At 41.8% G+C, this 19,064-nt stretch overlaps 1 long non-coding RNA gene across 3 annotated transcripts; it reads left to right on the forward strand.

The window, feature by feature from the left end:
- The first annotated feature begins 996 nt into the window (after positions 1 to 996).
- On the forward strand, positions 997 to 12,608 carry LOC122166430. Of its 3 annotated transcripts, none has more exons than XR_006170808.1 (5): positions 997 to 1,438; positions 4,488 to 4,667; positions 8,730 to 8,987; positions 9,901 to 9,995; positions 12,479 to 12,608. It is a non-coding gene; the product is annotated as an uncharacterized LOC122166430 (long non-coding RNA). The 3 variants fall into 3 exon arrangements; XR_006170806.1 differs by lacking the exon at positions 997 to 1,438 and adding an exon at positions 4,187 to 4,262; XR_006170807.1 differs by lacking the exons at positions 997 to 1,438; positions 4,488 to 4,667 and adding an exon at positions 8,114 to 8,319.
- Positions 12,609 to 19,064: the final 6,456 nt, after the last annotated feature.

Genomic DNA, 19,064 nt, shown 5'->3' on the forward strand with positions numbered 1-19,064 from the left:
CATATTTAATACTGTTTCATACAAGAAGATTTATTTTGGCCTTCAAAAAGAAAGCTGTTTTCAATTTTCTGTCCTACTGAATCTATTTTGCACTATTAAGTTCCACTTTTCAGACAGGAATTATTTTTGCTGTGAAAGCATTGTCTTGGAGTGATTCTAGAATTCAGATACAAAATTAATATAGCTAGGATAGAATAAAGACTGAGCTTCTAATATCAGATAATCTCTCCAGATATTCTGTTTCTTTGAGGGGGAAGCTGCTACATCCTCACAAGGAACCTCTCATAGGATCCCCTTCTTGGATCCGCAGATATAGAACCAAGACTCATCCCATGGCCTACTTCTGCATCTGCAAAGTATAGTGGCAATGCTGCCTGCTATTTTGGCAGTACAAAAAAAAAATAGAATAAATTAAAAAAAAAAATTGAAAGATTCTGCACTAATTTCAACTGGAATAGGGCTAGTTTTCTTCATAGTGGCTGATATTTTATGGATTTAGGATGAGAATAAGGTTGGTAACACACTGGTGCTTTAGCTGTTGCTGAGCTGTGCTGCACAAAACCAAGGATGTTTCAACTTCTTTTATTGTCCTGCCAACAAGGAGCCAGAGGTGCACAAGATGCTGGAAGAGGACACTGCCAGGACAGCTGACCTAAACTGGCCAAAGGAATGTTCCTTATCATGTGGGAGTTAGTCAGGAGGGCTGCTGCTCCTTGGGAACTGGCTGACATGAATCAATGAGTGGTGAGCAATTGCTTTATGCAATATTTGTTTTGTATATTCTTTTATTGTTGCTATTAATGATAATACTTTTCCCTTCCTTTTCTGTCCTATTAGGCTGTCTGTATTAGCCTGAGTAATGGCCAGCTACCTGACAGGTTAAACCACAGCATTTATATTGAGACATGCTCCACAGTGTACTGCTCCTCATCTACAAGAGTAAAAATGTTGAACTTCAGCTTGCGGAGTGTGGTTGCCTTTGTGTTCAAAAGAATGTGTTCAAAACAAATGCCATAGTCTTATGCCTCCAGGTATCACAAATGCCATTAATTAGTAATCCTGGAAAGTCTGCTTTAGAGTTAACAACGGGTGATTGGATAAGCAAATAGCAGAAGTCCTATTGCTTGTGGCTGGATTAGTTGAAAGTTTTCCTTATTGTCACTGGCATTCTCCATTTCTCTTTAAGCTGAAAATACTTTGCAAATAGTTTTAACTTCAAGTCTTAACAGCACCTGTTTAGGGGGGAAAAATATTAAAAACAAAAGTAACATTTCTGTAACTTTTTGGCAAGCTGCTTTTTTTTTAAATGAACATCTGAACTGGAAACTTCTTGGAAACACGCTTTTCACATTTCTTTTCTTGGAATGGTACATCTTCGCTCAGAGAAGTGATAAAACTATTGATAAACAAACTGAAGATCTTCATGATTTTTGAAGATGTAAGTCTTTGTTCAGTTACTCTCAATATACCTCTGTCACTTTGTATGCTGAATGAGTCCTCTTCTGACCTTGTAAATTGAGTTTTAGATGTACACTTAGCTGCAGTCCTCGTTTGTAATGCCAGAGGCAATTTAATTGTTCAATACTTTCATTAGTCTGCTATTGATTGGTTCCTTTTCTTCCCCACTGTGCAGAGAAAGGTGCATTTCATCTTGCTGTTTACAATTTAGCAAACTCTCTTACTGTTTCTATGGCATTTTGATGGTATTTGACACTAATCTTGCCTAGGGGCACTTAAAGCAACATTTTATTTAAAACAACCTTCTAAGCAATTTTACCTAGCTTGGCAAGATCTTTTCTTCTGAGGTCTTAGTAAATCTCTTATCCTCTGTGCCTCTCTCCCAGCATCTATTAAACCAAATGCTGGAGTGGGAAGGGAGAAGCTTTCCTCGGGTGGTTAACGGTATTTATTTGCTAATACTGTTAGTTAATGAGTGATGGTATGCCCTCTGAAGCTGATCTCCAGCCTATATTGGGAAGAAGAGCACCCTAATAGGCTATGAGTGTCATTATCTATGATATTGGGATGTCCAAACTCGCAGAGCACTCAGGTTTTTTGACACTTCAGTACCCATGCCAAGCTGTAGGACTGTCTAGTGTTCCTCTACTTTCTGCTATCCTCCCTCACTCTACAAAATGAGGGCTCAAAAGCCACCACGATGAAGACAAGCCAAGGCAGATTGGCTTGTCACCTGCCCAATTCCAGAGGCTGTACACAGCAAGCATTCAGTGCCAAAACACTCATGGAATCTTAGAATGTCTTGGGCCGGTAGAGATCTCAAAGCCTACCCAGCCCCAACCCTGTGCCGTGGGCAGGGCTACCCCCCACCAGCTCAGGCTGCCCAGGGCCCATCCAACCTGGCCTTGAGCACCTCCAGGATTGGGGCATCTACAGATTCTCTGAGCAGCCTGTGCCAGTGCCTCACCCATCGTGGGTAAAATCTTGCCTCCCAATATCTGAACTAAATCAGCACTCATAAGGCAATAGAGGGAGGCCTCCAAAGTAGAGACCCACTGGGCCCTAAATGGCCACAGGAGGTGAATCCAGCTTGCCCTGGAAGGAATCATGAAAAACTGGATTTTTCACTTTTGCAAGCAGTTTGTCCCTGTAAGTGCTTTTACTAGTAAGAATGTAGTCCTAATTGCTGATTGAATTCGTCTGGATTTACCTTCCAGGAAGGATTTTTATTTTATATTCTCTGATAGACTAAAGAAGTTCTCTGTGTCTTTTATTTTGCACCTGGTAAGACACATGCTGTAATCATTGTATGACAGCTGAAATGGACCAAACAGATTTTATCAGCAATGATTCCTCATTATTATTTCCCATTATCATTTTTCCTAGGGCTCATGTTGAGGTATATTACGTTATTCATGCTGACAGTCTTTTAAAAACTATCAGCACTGTGTTATCACTCTTCTCCATCCTCTGGAATTTTTTTGCTGTAAATTGGGAAAAGATTTCTTCACAAATCCCCTTAAGATGGAAATAGATTAGTTACATCTACTGAACTCGTTGTTTTTTTTTTTTTCCTGAATATTTTTAGCTTTCTCATGAGTTTCTGGTGGCATCCGAATAGGCTCCAGGTAGCTTACCCTATTTCCAAATACAGAGTAAAATCTGTTTTGAACACTAAAGTTTTTTAAATTATTCATAGAAATGAAATTGTTAGTTACTTATTAATGGTACTCACAGGCCTGTGCAATCACTTCAGTTACTAATTCCCACTGGTTTTTGGTACTAGGTGAGAAATTTGGAAGCAGATAGGGAATTAAAATAAAATCATCTGTCCTGCTTGGTGCCATCAATAGTGTTTATGTCACTTTGAGCAGCAGAGCCAACACAGGCCTCTTTCTTAGTTAGGAGTCTAACAAGAAACAAGAGGAACCTCAGAACCATTGGCACAATCATAGAATCGTTCCAGTTGGAAAAGACCTCTAAGATCACCTAGTCCAACCATCAACCCATCACCACCATGCCCACTAAACCATGTCCCTAAGTGCCACCCTTCTTCTGAACACCTCCAAGGATGGTGACTCCACCAGCTCCCTGGGCAGCCTGTGCCAGGCTCACCACTCTTTCTGAGACAAAATTGTTCCTAATATCCAGTCTGAACTTCCTCTGGCACACCTTAAGGCCATTAATTCTCATCCTATTTGTTGTATCAATTTCTAATTTATTTTTTTTTTAAAGCTTTATAAAATTGTGAGATTATTTTACGTTGTAACTAATGGATCCCATTCACAAGTACACGCATTGATGTATGCTTGCAGACACAGCCCCCTGTCTCTGAGACCTCCAGTTTGGCTGAACACGAGGCAGGTTTTGGGTACCTTGGAAACAAAGTTGGCTTTGTGGCTCACTTGTTCAGGCATGGCTCTGCAGCTGCTAACCTAGAGGTGGCACATGTCCTAGGAGACCTACCAGTCTGTAGCACATACCTTCGTTTTGCTGTGTCAGTCCTGCTTCAGTCACTTACCTGGACTGAAGTAATCTTTTGGCTCTACTGGTAAAGATCTATCCCAGGGTATGTTATGCCATAATTCATAGTTCAGCTTTTTCTTTGATAACGATATGAGTCTGGACTCAATGTGAGGACTGATAAAATGAAGAGAACTGATTGGTAGTAGATGGCCTTTGGGCTTTTAACAATTTCGTTCATATTTGAAGACTATCAAAGGAGAGACAGATCTTTGAATATGCATATCTTTGATGGATCAAACCAGTGCTATAGGCATCAGAAGGAAAATACTGCAAGTACAGTAAGTTTCAAGAACTTTGTGCAGATGGTTCCCTTTGGATTATTTTTTTCCTGGTCTGTTTTGTACATTAGAAAACTAGATAAAGCTTGCCCAATATTTATACAACTGTATTAGCTGAATAGTGCGTATAGTAATATAAGCTTTTTCAGTTGGTTTCCTGGAATCAAAATACACAGAAACCCAAGTTTTGTAATCTTTTACTAATGTGGTTTCTCTCCTAAACAGGAAAAGAAAATAAATTTTGCCAGTAGCAGTCCCAGCCCCCTCTGTGAGCAGATGACGCCAAAGACAGAAAATGCACAGAACTCCTGGAGAACAGAGAAGCCCTAAGAAAACTTTTCCTGTGCTGCCCGTGGATAGCTAGCTTTATGCTAACACTATGAAAAAGTGTCAGCTGCATTTCCTGTAAGCAATAACAAGATCAATGCTTGTAATCTGCAGTGGAACAGCAATGATAGCACAAAAGCTTTACATACTCTTAAGTATTTATCTAAGTAACTGTGGATGAGTAAACAACTTGCTGGTCACCTAGTTAGCTTTTTGAGGACCAGAGAGCTGTTTCAAACAATGTGTTTTGAAGATTTGCAGCTAAACTGCAGATCTGAGCTCTGACCTTGGGATTATGACATACTGATGTTTTCCCATCAGTCACAACACCTTGGGAATGCTATGTGTGGTTTCACTATGATTACAATGATTTCCAAAATTAAGTTCTGGGTAGAAATCTTAAGTTCTAAATATGCCATTTTTTTGCATCAAATACATCTCTCTCCTAAAGTGTGCTAGGAGTTCTCAAATGGAACCCACAGAGTGTGTGAGTCTTACTTTCTAATGCCTGAAAACTATGAAATCTGCAAAGAAATACTTATTTACTTAATAAGTAAATAACTTAAGTAAACACTAAAGTAAGTAAATACTTATTTACTTACAGTGAAGCCATTGGCTGACCCAGTAACAAAAACTGTGACAAGAGACCCCTATACAAGGGAAGATCTGAGCTTGGTGCTGTCTGGCTCCAGCTGATGCCTGGCCCCTTTGGTGATGCAGCACAAGAGGTTTCTGCTGCATAGCTCTGTCCATCCTGCTTGAAACTGTCAGATACCCACTGCTCGTGAACCTTGTCTACATGGGTCATGTTTATGACAAGAGGAGGACTCGTGCTTGTCATACTGCCCTTTTCTCCTGAGCTTCCTTCATCTCCTCACGCTGGAGCATGAACCCATGTGACATTTCCCAGAACAAACATGCCTGGCTGTTCTATCCCTGTTCCTGTGCACACTGCCTGCTTTCAGCCTGGCTGCACAAGCCCCTCATGCCACTGCATCACCACAGCCTCCTGCATGGTGAGTAGCAGCACAGGGTGGCCCACACTGCAGTGTTTGCTTTCTTTCTAGCATTAGGTGTGTAACAGGGTGTTTCCTAGCAGTTGCTTCATTATTAATGTCGGATGCCATAGCCTTTGTTGCTCACTAACTGCAGAAACATTTGAGGGAGCAGAGTATTTGCTGAGGAGGAGTTGGGGACATCATAGTGTCATAATTGTAGTATAAGATCCAGATATGAGAACAGCAAAATAATAAATACCAAATTGGAAAGTACAAAAAAACATTGTTTAGGAGATTCTCTATGAGATCATTTGTCTTTCCTCTTCTCAACTTTCAGCAGGAACAGTTCTGCTGAAAGTCTCCACAAAAATTTTCCCTTCACAAGCTACAGGTTCCCAGGGCACTTACTGTCCAGGAAAGTGATCATAAATAAATAAACAAAACCTCTAATTCATATACATGAGGTTCTTCTATTCATCCTCCAAACAGAGACAGGAACTTCTATAGGCAAGCACTGTGAATATCTCCAGCTTTTTTGGTAGGTTTGTCTCCACAGTGATCCTACTCGAGTCTGAGTCAAGATTGAAGTCAGTGCTCATCACACTGCTTCTGCATTTGTCATGGCCCAAAGGGGATAAAATGTGGTTCAGATCACTTTGAAAGTCAGATCCAAAATCCTTTTAAAACCTGTCACTTTAAATTGGAGCTATCAGTAAAGAGAATAAACATTTGTTGAGACAAATCTATAGCTTTCAGAGTCTGTTTTGCTCCAGGATGTCTGTTGCAGTGTTGCATTTCCTCACATTTGGAGTGCGCCCCCTCAGCACTGAGGTGGCTGCAGACAGCTGTGAATGAGAAGGGTTGAGAAAGGGTAGAGCAGAATGTGGGGTATCTGCAGTAGCTGAACAAGTTGCGTTCTTCACTCAGATGCCAACCAGACGGCAGACAGCACAGGGTGTTTTCTCTTCATTGTACTGTAAATGTTAAAAAGCACTCACTCCCTGCCAGACACTCATCCCTCACCACTGGCTGTTTTACCTCTTGCCTCCTGTCCTTGGGAGCTGAAGCATTTCATCCTTTTTAGAAGACACATCTTGTTGCTTTTATCAGTGACACCAGTCCTGTCGCTCCTCACCAATATGTCCACAATGTCACAGCGAGCAACTAAGAAAATAATGACTTTCAGATCATTCATAGCTCTGCAGCACTGGAGGAATAATGCCATAAAAGGGCAAGCTGTACAAGGTGGCCCTGCCACGTTGCTCAAGCTCAACCTGGGGCTCACTACTGGTAGTTCTCCTCATGCTCCCTGCTGTGATGCCTGCACAGCCCACCCCATCTCTGTGTGAGGGGATTGGGGCGGGGGCCAGAGTCCCCCCTACACCAACCCTGCAGCCTGGGCTTCCCCCGCAGGGGAGTCATAGATCATAGAATCATTTGGTTTGGAAGGGATCCTTAAAAGACCATCTAGCCCAACTTCTCTTCAATGAACAGGGACACCTACAAATACATCAGGTTGCACATTGAAAGTGTTTCCCTTTTATTTGTTGGCTTGACAACCTAATTTTTGGCTGAATATCACATTTTAAGTACATGATTACCAAATCTACAGCTGAATGGTGTTTGTAGTTCACACTAGACCTTCCCACATAGAAGCAATTTGTATTTCAGTCAGGGTAGAAGATATGGTGTATATGCAACAAAACTGCTGGAGGCAGGCTGAGAAAACATAAATGAGCTTCATTTCTGTTGCTTTCAGGTTGCTTCCGTACAATCTCTTCAGTTCTTATTTACTGTAATCAGCTTCCATCTGATGGCAATTTGTAGGTAATTGTGCACTACAGTTTGTTCAATATTCACAGCAAAACTGCATCCTTCTGAAACCTGAAGTGAACCTCCGCAAATGCTTGAGCTCCAGAAAGATGAAAAGGTCTCAGCCCAGGACACTCATTGTGCTGCTCAAAGAAAAGTACAGGGGCAGAACACATGGGCACCAGGAGCACAAAGCAGCTTTTTACACTGAGATTATTGCAGAGACAAAGAAGTTCAAAACAGACTGAGATCTTGTACTCTCTCTGCCCTGAGGACTGCCCCAGGGTGGGTCGCAGGACTTCAGCATTACCTGGTACAGCCAGGGGAAAAGGGAAGACCTCCTATGGAAAGCTTTTTTTCCTGGTGGTAGTAGGTGAGAGTGGCATTAGTTTGAGCTCAGCTGGATCAATAAAATCACCCAGGTCCTCGCGCTTCTGGCTTCTCTCCGATCATGCCTGAATAACTCATTAACTTTGCTTTGGCTGTTCTCGTGGCACAGCCCTTTTTGAACTGATAGGGTCCTTCTCTGGAACAGGAATGATGTATTCATGTTTGTAAAGAGCTGTGTATGTTTATGGCACTACTTAAGTGCTGAACAATAACAAATGTAGCAAAGGTCAACACAGCTGCCAGGCTCAGTGTGGCTGTGAGAGATAAGCCCGGCATGAAAAAGCTGTTCATTTTACACTGAGATAGCAGCAGCCTCCCAGCAGACTTGGGAGAGGCTGTCCTGGGAAGAAATGGAGAAGTGGTATGAACACAGCCTTTGCAGGGGCTGAGCAGCACGGGCTCATCTAGGCAGTGAGTGCAGTCCAGAAGAGGCCTTCTCTGCTGTCACTACTGGATGTTGTAATAGACTTAACTGGTTTAAGTTTTTGGGGAAGGCTGTGACCCAATTGTTCTCTGCCTCCACCTAAGAGGTACTTATTCTCTGTGTATCCTAGAGCACAGATCTCTCATTTGAGAGATAATTGGGGAGAGAGAATTCTGTGTGATAAGCCTGGAGCAAGACTGATCATATTTTGAATTAAACTTTCTTATCAGACAGATCAGCTATTGCCTCTGTCCATTTCTGGTGAATGGGCTCCTTTGCTTTGCAGCCAGCAGTGTTTTAAAGCTCCTTTAACAACCAAAATGCCTAGATCCTTGCACAAACAAACCAACAAAGCTGGTTTGTGTGAAGTCAAATTCTCCACAGAGGTCTGCACACTCTGCCACTGAGAGGCATATATGAAAGCTGCTTTGGAATAGCATTTAAATCCATTAAATCCATTAAAAGGCTTCACAATTAAATTTGCATGCAGTCAGAGTCTGTTCTTTCTCTCCCTAGTAGCAGCAGCGAGCCCAGCCGTCTGGAGAACATCAGTTTCTGTGCCTCAGTCTGTCACCTTGGCCTCCACCAGCCGACTTGGTGAGGCAAACCTGGCTGCACCCAGCTGCTGCTTTCCAACAAACCAGCATCCTGATGGTGAAGGCAATGCATATGCAGGTGGATGCCCAGCCTGTTTCAAAGGAGGCTTGTCAGCCACCCAGCAAGTGAAACCTGTGGGGGCTTTGACTGAACCATCTGAATCACCAGAGGCTGCAGGTCTGTGCTTGGGTGAGGCCCAAAGAGATGGCAGGACCTGGGAGCCTTTGGGTAGGGGATCTTTCCCAGACAGGTTGTGGGAAGAGGGCACTGTGGCTGAAGCAGCTTCATGTGGTGGGAAGGTGACAGAGAAAATTCAAAGGAAGTGGAGCCTGAATAAAAGGCCAGATGTTGACTGTCATAGCACCTTCAGCAATCGTTGCTCCTCATTAGAGGACTAATGATGCCAGAAGTGTCACGTGGCAGCTCTCTGCAGTAAGAGCCAGAGCATAAATGAGCACTGCCATGCAGATTTAGGGTCCCAACCATCTTTGGGTGCAGAGGATCTTTATCAAAATGGACGGCCACTACGGATGGATAAATTGCCACGGATATGTCTGTCAGGGATAGAAAAATCACATCTTCCCACAGCCACACAGAAATCCCACTTGTTAGGCAGGTGTCTTTGCTTTCAAACATGGGCCAGTGTCATATGTAGCAGCAGCTGTGCACTCCCAAAAATAATTCCTTGCCACCAGGTTGCAGGAAGACAAAATCAGGCAGCCCGACTCACTTCTTCCTCCCTCTGCTCCAGCCCCAGGGAGTTGCTGTGTGCTGACACCAGCCACAGCTGCCATGAAGAGCCTGGAGCTTTAATCGGTTTCTGATTGAACCTTTCTGCCTGATTCCTGGTGCAGGGCAGGGACACCCCCTTTTCCTGAAAGTCATTTAGGGGAATGCTGAGCGGGTGTTCTTTTCTGGCTGTTCATAGTAGGCTGTTCAAGGTTTCATTCAGGGGAGAAAAATAAACATGGTTTTAGTCTGAAAAACACTAATGAGCAAGGAAAGTTCAGTGACACATCCTGCATTCAAAAACTATGTGGATTTTGAAATCTTAATGTCTTTTTAAAAATATGTCTTTTTTTTTCTTCAGAAATATGAATTACCCACTTTGATGTACCCAGTATTTTTCAGAAAGCATTTTATGTGTTTATCTGAGGACATTAGAGTGCTGCTGCTCTCTGTAAGGTAAGCAGTGTTTTCTTCAATCTCTTCAGTGCCCTTTGCCTATATGTATTGCAAGTCCTGCTGTTCCAAGTGGATGTGAACAGACATCTAGGTCTGGCTGCTAAATTCATGCCATGCTAACAGTTTGGATGGTTTGTGCTGCAAAATAATCATAGAATCATAGAACCATAGGATAATTTGAGTTGGAAGAGACCCTTAAGGGCCGTCTAGTCCAACCCCCCTGCTGTGAACAGGGACACTTACAGCTACATCAGGGTGCTCAGAGCCCCCTCCAGCCTGACCATGAATGTGTCCAGGGGCATCAACCACCCCTATAGGCAAACTGTTCTTGTGCCTCACCACTCCTGGTGTAAAAAAAAAAAAAAAAAAAAAAAAAAAAAAAAAAAAAAGTTATTTCTTAAATCCAATCTGATTAATCTAACATTTAATCTAACATGATATAATGCTTATGTTTTGTGGAGTGAGCTGTTCTGCTAACCCTGTGGGAACAGCTCTACAGCTCTCTCCTTGTTTGGGCTTCCAGGGGAACAAGCAGCTGGAAGGTGATGGATGAGGAGGAGCACAGGTTAGGAGCAGTCAGTAGTGATAGAGCTGGCCCACAGCTGGGAGCCTTGGGTGAGCTGGGAGGAGCTGTAGGGAAAGGGAATTAAAACTTCTGGTTGTACATAGCCCCACAGACTCAGTTCATTGCTGAGGGCTGGCTCTTGTACCACAGGAATAAATGCAGGACCTTCACTGGCCTCAGGTATGACCAATGTAGACGTTTTGTGTTTGTTTGCCTACTGTGAGACAATAATACATGTGCTTCTCAGTTTCTTCTGGATTTCCAAATATTTCTAAGAGATCTTTCTTGAGCATTTTCTTGTAACAAGATCAGAAACATGCAAGGGATCTTTCTTGATCTCCATTTCCTGCTCCTTCTTTTTTAGCTCATCATTTAAAGTGGTTTGTTTTTTGTTTTGCTTTGTCTGTTTTTGTTTTGAATGGTTTTAATATAATTATTATAGCACTCAAGTGCTGGAGCTTCTCATTCACATAGCTTAAAGCATACACTGCTAAAGAGCAAGGATGTGATGGTAGAGGTGTTAAATTTCTTTCAATAAGCCAGAAGAAGGATTATTATCCACCAGCTGCTTGGGAATATTGCCAGAACATGCAGTTTTAGCAGAAGAAAGCAAAAAGTGTGTGCTTGCAAGTGTATCTGCAGCTTTGCTCCTCAAATTCTTCAGGCATGGCAATATTACATGTCTAATGAAGTGGCAATTACAAAAGCAACAGTCCTTATTAGTCCCTTTGGCAGTGAGAATAATTCTAGGTGATTTTCATCCTGTTCTTTGCAGAGTCCACTGAAATGCAAGACAAAATTCTCAGGTCTTTCCAATAGCCTCAGGGGAATGAGCCTCATGTCCTGGGTGGGTCCCCTGTGAGGGTCTCTGAGAGGCTGGTGTTTAACTGCCTCTTGAGAGGTAATAATGCTGCTCCTGCAGATACAATTTGCAGGATGTACTACCAAAAAGATGAGAAGAACTGATCCTAGGCTTCACAAATTGGTACGCTAGGGATTTCTGCTGGGATGGGGAGGGGTCAATTTACACTTCAAACACTGAAGTGTGCCTTTGGATACATTTGCAGAGCTCCTTCAGAAGTTAATAAGGACCGTGAAATTTAAGAAGATACAATTTAGCTTAAATGTGTCCTTCTAACTACGCTACTTACGTGGCTAATCCGTTTTAATGTGCTAACCCAGTTTTTAAATGAGTTTCTCAGTGCTTGAGCTGAGGCGTCCTAAGGAGAATAGGATGTTGGGAAGCATCTCCCAAATTCTCTTAAAACAAGAAATTAGATTCCAACAAAACAAATCCCAAATCTCTGGAATATTCCAAGACTGGGAAGAGGGTTTCTTTATACAAAAACTTTTTTTTTTTTTTTTTTTTTTGTTTTTCTTCCTGTCTAAGCTACTTTATTCAAAAAAAGATTAACTCTACTCTTATTGTGTCTAAGAGTAAGCTGCTGCACCCGAGCTGTGGGTGGAGTGAAATGGAAGGAAGGTTTTCTTTCTTTTTCTTTTCTTTCTTTTTTTTTTTTTTTTTTTTAAAGCAAATGTTTTATCTCTTCCTTGTCAGCAGATTTTTAGCATCAGTAGAAATCTAAAATAAGTTCAGAACAATAAAAAGAGCAATGTAAAATGATGACTGAAATCATCAAAGCAGAATCATGATGTCCACTTGCTTTGTCCTGCCTTGTTCTTGAAATAGGTTTATGTGGCTCTAGTGTGGGTACTATACAGAAACTCACGGAGGCATTACAAAACCAGGGCAGAAGCAGGAGCATGAACTCTTTTTCCTTTATTTTTGAAAAATATCAGATCACAGAAAATATTTTAAAGGCAACTTTTGTTATCATTAGACTTTTTCTAAACTGAGATGATTATGCACCATTCATTCCTCCTCTTCCCCTCCGCCTTTTTGTGCCTTGGTTCCTAGGGCTGAAAAGCTGCTGCTACCAAAACCTTCCATGAAGAGGATGCAGAACAGCTCTTGCAGCCTTCCAGGTGGTGTATGGGGAAGTGGGAAGAAGCAAAAGAAAGCATCATTTCAAAAGTCTAGTCAGAAATAAAAGGGCTTGGATGCCTGAGCAACCTTTCTGGCTCCCAGTCTCCTTAGCTGTCTGCACCTTCCTGTTTGTGTTTGCCAGAAGCTCTGTTGTTCTTGCTACAGTTTGGCAACTCCTTCCCTTTAAGTACAAGGACCACCACTAAGTCTGCCTGTGTACTCTCACAGAACAGAACTGTGTGATGCTGTAGGATTTTGAGCATAGCCCTGGTGGACTTTGCCTTGCACCACTTTAAAGCCCGAGATAGATGGGTGTGATGGCAATGATGAAGTTAGAATTTCTGTGTTAGAAATGAAATCGCCACTTTTGCATTTCTACCTCTAAATGAATTCTTGTTGTTGTATGACAAGGCAGTCAGAAAACGTGCAATAAAGAAAAAGAAAAAAAAAAAAAAAAAGGTGGGGGGAGATTTCTGGATATTAAACCTGTATAAAAGCAAGTACTTCAGTTAAAGGAACATAATAGGAGAGGAAATCTTTTTTCACATTTTTAGAGAGGTCAGACATTCACTCTTCCTGTTGAGGATGAGTACAGATGAGTAGGTGTGCCATACAGATTGGAAAAACAGTTCTCACTTATACAGAGATAACTGACCATTGACTACTAGAGTTTCAGTAAGCTCCATGCTCAGTCTTATCTTCATGAGGCTTGTTCCTACGTGTGTACTCATGAAAATATCGTGTCTTCCTAGTGCAGCTTGCTAGCTCATCCATGGTCGTGCAATCGACTCACAGTGGTTTCCTCTGTGCGAAGTCAATAGAATTTTTTCAGCTCTATAAAGCTCTGGAGGCTAAAATTACATCTATTATTCTGAAAAGATGGATAGTAGGAGCAAATTAAATATATAGGGTATGTAATACAGTGTTTGACAAAAAAGCACTTAATGAGTCCATCATAAACCTGGTGGATCTTGGTTCTACTGGAATACCTTAGTAGCATGGAAGGGAAACTGTGACAATTTTTGTCAAAGAGAGAAATCTGGCCACTTCACTTCTATCACTCAAATAGATTCAGTAAAGTTGATTTTTTTCCCTTAGAAACCAGTTCTGTAGCAGATCCAAACACTAAACTCACTGATTAACTATTGTCATGCCAAAATTCTAGTTCGCATTTATTTAGTCTGGTATATCAGTATCTAGCATTGCATTTCAGTGAAGAGTCATAAAATATAACTACATTTTTTTAAAAACAGAATTAAAAAATACATAAAAATGCAAACAGAAACTTATTCTCTCAGAGGGGAAGCACAGTATGAGATACGATTTTTAAGAAAGGTAACAGAGGATTCTGTTCTGCACAGCAGACTACTTGATCATCCTAATACAAAGAGGAATAGGTAAAATTCTGTGCTGTTGGCTACCTTTTGCGCCTAGCACCCTTAGCTGCATTCCACCTGGTTCCATGGCCTCATCCAGATCAGACATTACATCAGACGTTGATTTGTTTTACCTTTCCTCAGAGCTTCTTACAGCCAGACAAGTTGCTGTGTACTTGGCACCACAGAGCATCTTTGTAGTTCTCCACCCTCCTCCCCAGTTTAATAGTAGATATGCAGCACCAGATGCAATTGTGGCACAGCGCTGGGCACCACCTGGCAGCAGCTGGTCAGACCAGACCTTCCCCCTTGCATCCTTCATGCTCCTGTGCCAAATTGGGTGCTTTCAGCTTGCAGATTGGGTGCAAAGGGGGATGCTACTGCTTGAACTGGGAAATGTTTTCCCAGGCCATGAGAAAATATGATTTTGTTTTTAATTTCTTAATATCGTGATATATTCCTCTGCTTTGTTGGACTCTGCACTGCAGATCTATGAAATCCATTGCAGTATTGACCTTGATGTGATCCAACATGCTCCAGCCAGGAGGAATAGCTACCCTCAGAAACGTTAGTTTCTGTGGCTTGCAGTGTTTGACTGCTGTAGGAAATAAAGTCATTGTTGCTGCAGAATATTTGCTTACTGAATAAAGGAAATTAAGGCAATGGAGAGAAGAAATCCCACTGTGCTTTAATAATCCCATGGCTCAGAAAAGCCGCCTAGATCTTGTGATTAAAATACTGATGAGCCTAGTGAATTAATGCTGTGATAGTGCAGCATTGCCTTTGAGCAGTTAGCTTGACTGCTGGGTCTGGTGTATTTACAATGGGCTGATCCCCAGACTTACAAAGGAAACTGAATTCCCTGGGGCAGCATGTGCATGTGATGCCAAATGGACTGAAAAAAACTGACTGGACCTGGGGAGACACACAGGGATCTTATTTACTTCTCCAGGTATGAGAAGTTTGTAGCCAGCATGGTCAGTAGGGCTCCTGTTGGCCAGCATCCATTGCTATCTGTTATGAAGACAGATATGGAAAAAGCTTCAGAACAAGCAAAACTTGAATCGACACCAGCCTGGAGCCTGTATTGGTGTCTCCAGCGAACCAGCTTCTCAGGGGAGAACTGGACTTTGTCCAAGCCGGGCTTCAATAACACGGGAAATGGAAAGAAGGATAAGAAAGAAAACAGTGCTGAGAGCAGACTGTAGAAGACAGGTCATCAGATAGTGTAAATTCTGCTGGTACCATGGATGTTAATGGCTCAACAGGATGTTTTCCTCCTCCAGACCCAGCCAGAACTTCTTTTACAGTAAGTTCTTTCTTACTGTTCAGTCACACAGCTGAATAATAATGTGGAAGTGGAATTAGAAGTTTTCTATGGGAAAAAATAAAAAACAGCTTTTTGATGGGCCTTGTTTCTACACAGGCAGTCCATAAGTTATTCAATTTTTAAGGCATACCCTGGGACAAAGAAGAAAAAAAAAATGACCTTAGATTGCACATAGGATGCAAAATGTTCAAGAAAAAAACCTTTTAGATTATGACTAGCTGTTCCTCCCTCATGCCATCTTTCCCTCCCCCCCTTCCCTACCTCTCCCTCCAAAACGATTAGAAAATCACATTTCTGGTGCTTGTTTCTCCCATGTACTGTCACAAATATTCTATTACTTTAAATGAACCAGAGCTGTAACTTCGGGAGCAGATCTACAAAACTTACATCATGCCACACACATACACCAGATGGTTCAAAATGCAGCAGCATGAAGCAGTTGTCAAAACCAAGGAGCTGCTTGTCTTTTTCATTTGTCTTTTTGAATCTGAATGACCAAAAAGCAAAATTTGGTGCAGGGAACTCATGGCAATGGCTTCACGTAAGGAAAGGAAGCTCGGCACATTCATCTTCATGTGCAGCTGGGAAAATCACAGCTCTATTGCAAGATGTATGTGAAGTCTTTGTATATTTCTGGATGTGAAGTGCCATTGGTAAGAAATTTCTTCAGAGTGTTCCCAGTCAGTGCTTATCTTGTCTGATGACTTGCTTCTGCATAATGGAAATGATTCCAACATTCTTGAAAGAAGAGCATCCCCCGTTGTGAGCTACTCAGCTTGCTGGTTCAGGCAAATTCCAAGCACCTGAGGAAAGAGACACAATTCAGTTTGCTGCTTCTGTTTTCTCCTTCCTGAAATTTATGTTGTCTTAGGGCACTTCAAGGTTACCTACCGTTACATGAATGAGAAGCTGCGTTTTGCATCAGGAACATCTAGAGCTCAACATTCAAAAGAAGTATGGATAAGCCAATAAAAAAAAAAAAAAAAAAAAAGAAAAAAAAAAGAAAAAAAAAAGCCTTTAGAAAGGTCAATAAACTGCTTCTAGGCAGCTAGTAGTAGAAATTTAACCATGATTATTTTTTCCCCATGAATTATTAACACGTGCCATAAAAATGCTATCAGCAGAGGACAAGTAGGGCATTCTGAGAGAATTTTGAGTTTGATATTTTCAGCTAGAAACCAACAAGAAATGTCCTCTTCAATGACACAGCTATTAAAGCACAGCCAACCATAAAAGCAGTGAAAGTTTTACACTCTTACTGTTATCTCAAAAATCCAACAAAGGGAGAGGCCAAGACATGTCTGTCCCCCATTTACTAGTGGCAGAGATTATCACCTTACCATCATGACCAAGAAATAAGACCCGGGGAACTAATCACACTACTTCACTATAAAAGCATTTAAAAATAATTTTCTAAAATACTGGAAGAATATAGCTCTGTTACAGACCAAAGGTTTTAGTTTTACAGATCTACTTCTCATCGTAAATATTTCTGAGAGAAAAAATAAAAGTGTATTTCCTGGAAAATTATTTCAATGCATGTCTAAACTTGTCTAAACTTCAAAATCAACAGCAGTGGTCCTGCCTGACCTTGTCATTTTCTAATGGATTCAATGACACAGCCATTAGCTTCATCTTGGTACAGAAATTGATTTAGAGAGTTCATATACAGAGAACTTAATGTGTTCCGTAATATATCCATTTTTTTCTGACATTAGGGCAACATAGAAATGGTTCTAAGACTAAACTGGAGTAATTAAGGAGAGAGGGAGTCCTTTCTCCAGTACATGAAGGATTCTGTCCCCCACAGATAATACTGTGAATCTTTCCCTGACAGTCATGGCCTGGGTGTAACCTGGCTTCCCAAGGATGCAGCTTTCCTAGCTCCCAGTTGAAAGAAGCCCTAACCTATCCTGAAAGACATGTTGAACACCAAAAAGAATAGGAAACAGAAATAATCTTGCCTGCTCTTTCATTCCTGTAATTTTTCCAAATTCCAGCACTGTCTTCAGTTCTCAAATCTATTGATTTTCTGCACCAATCATTATCTTGTCCATCCAGGCAGAGATTACTCTTGAGAAAAGAGGAGTGAAAAGATGGCCTGTAATTGAAGACAGCTGCCTCCGTAGCCCCTCAGGTGCTGCAAACTTCAGTCAACATCCCTAGTTAGATATTAGATTTTAATGGGCCTGGACAGCAATGAGAAGTGTGGATATGGATATTAGGTGAGGTCATTAGTCCTCTTTTCCTGCAGGGTTCAGCTTCATGATCAGTTACAGAATCACTCCTGAGGTACATCACAGGATTCAGCCTGCAAATGGTAAGAAAAAGCTTTGGACCTACACTGTGCCAGACCACTTCCTAGTTCATGCTCCTGAGTAATAATGTCCCCAGCTGAGAACCTGGAAGCTTTGGATTGCTGAAGTCAAGCACCAGACAAAATCCCAGCTCTGAGCTGCATGGCAGCCTACAGACCCTCTGAAGGGCACATGTAACAAAGCCCCTCACTTAACACCATCAGTCACACTCCTTGTGGTATTCCAAGACCCACTAAATTCAATAAAAATGTATGGGCTTTGCACTATTCTTTATAACCCTCAAAGAAACTTGGCACAAGCATTACTGATAGAGAAAAACAAAGCTTTTGGCACTTAAAATAACCTTGGGGCTGAATTCCACTTTCTGGACATGGGAGACTGCATGTTCAAATTGTGGTGGGGGCTGTCTGCTCTGGTCCTAGTGGGCCTGGTAGTCTAGCAGAGATCTGAGAGAAACACCTTTATAAACTTGAATAATGGCAGTCAGGTTTCCCATGAAGGCTACTACAAACACACAAAAAAGCGTAAGAGCAAAGAGAAGCGTGTAAGTTTGTATGTGGCCAGGCATCTGGTCTGCCCAGATCTTAAAGGTTTGGGTTGGTCTTACGGCTAGAGTCAGGGGATAGGCGGATGGCAGAAGGATGTGAGGCAATGTATGAAGAAAGCCAGTGCTGCTGAGAGCTAGGGGCCTGTCCTCTTCACAGGGCAGGGGCTGGTTCCCAGCTCTACCCAGATGAGGAGTACTGAGAGGGCATAAAAGTTATTTCCTCTGAGGGCTGCAAGGTGGAGAGGCTATCTGATTGTGTTATTCTTGGCTTTCCAGTTGCCTGAAGTGGGGGTCTGCAGGCTGTAGCTGAGCTATATCAGATGGAGTATTTAGGCTATTAGTATTATAAAGTATTTCCAGAAGAGGGATGGGCAGGTCTCCTTCTTCAGGATAAAGTGAATAATGAAGAGGCTTGATATTTCGGGACACAAAGATTATTGTTGTAACATTAGTCAAACAAAAAATCAGAAGAGCTTACCTTCATGTTTTTCACGTTCTTTTGAACTAAGTGTTTTCAGAATAGTTAGAACTGATGAGTATATCAAGTACAAAAAACCCCAACCACACATCTGTGTGTTGTACAGGCTGACCATACTGTGAATGTAATTAAAAGCTCAGCTCCTGCTGCTTAAGTGATTGTGATACAAGCAGCATTAGAGCAGTTAGCAGAGGTGTCCAGGGCAGGAAATTTCTTAAGGCATTTTCTGTATTCTTGTCAGGAATAACAACAGGAGTGGGACAACACGCTGAGTTGAGACAGGACAGTGCTGAGCTGCTCTGGTGGGGAGCAGAACACAACCACATGTGAAGTAGACACCCATGGTCTCTGGTGGGGAAGGGGGAGAAAGTGTTTTCACCTTCATCTCATCCTCTTATAAATTTATTTTTATAGTGTTCATATTATTTTAGTACATTGGCACATAAATATAATGTAAAAGTAAACATA

Source organism: Centrocercus urophasianus, unplaced genomic scaffold (genome assembly GCF_019232065.1).
Source record: "Centrocercus urophasianus isolate 14NV4802_14NV808 unplaced genomic scaffold, USGS_Curo_1.0 seq_10, whole genome shotgun sequence".
NCBI lineage: Eukaryota > Metazoa > Chordata > Aves > Galliformes > Phasianidae > Centrocercus > Centrocercus urophasianus.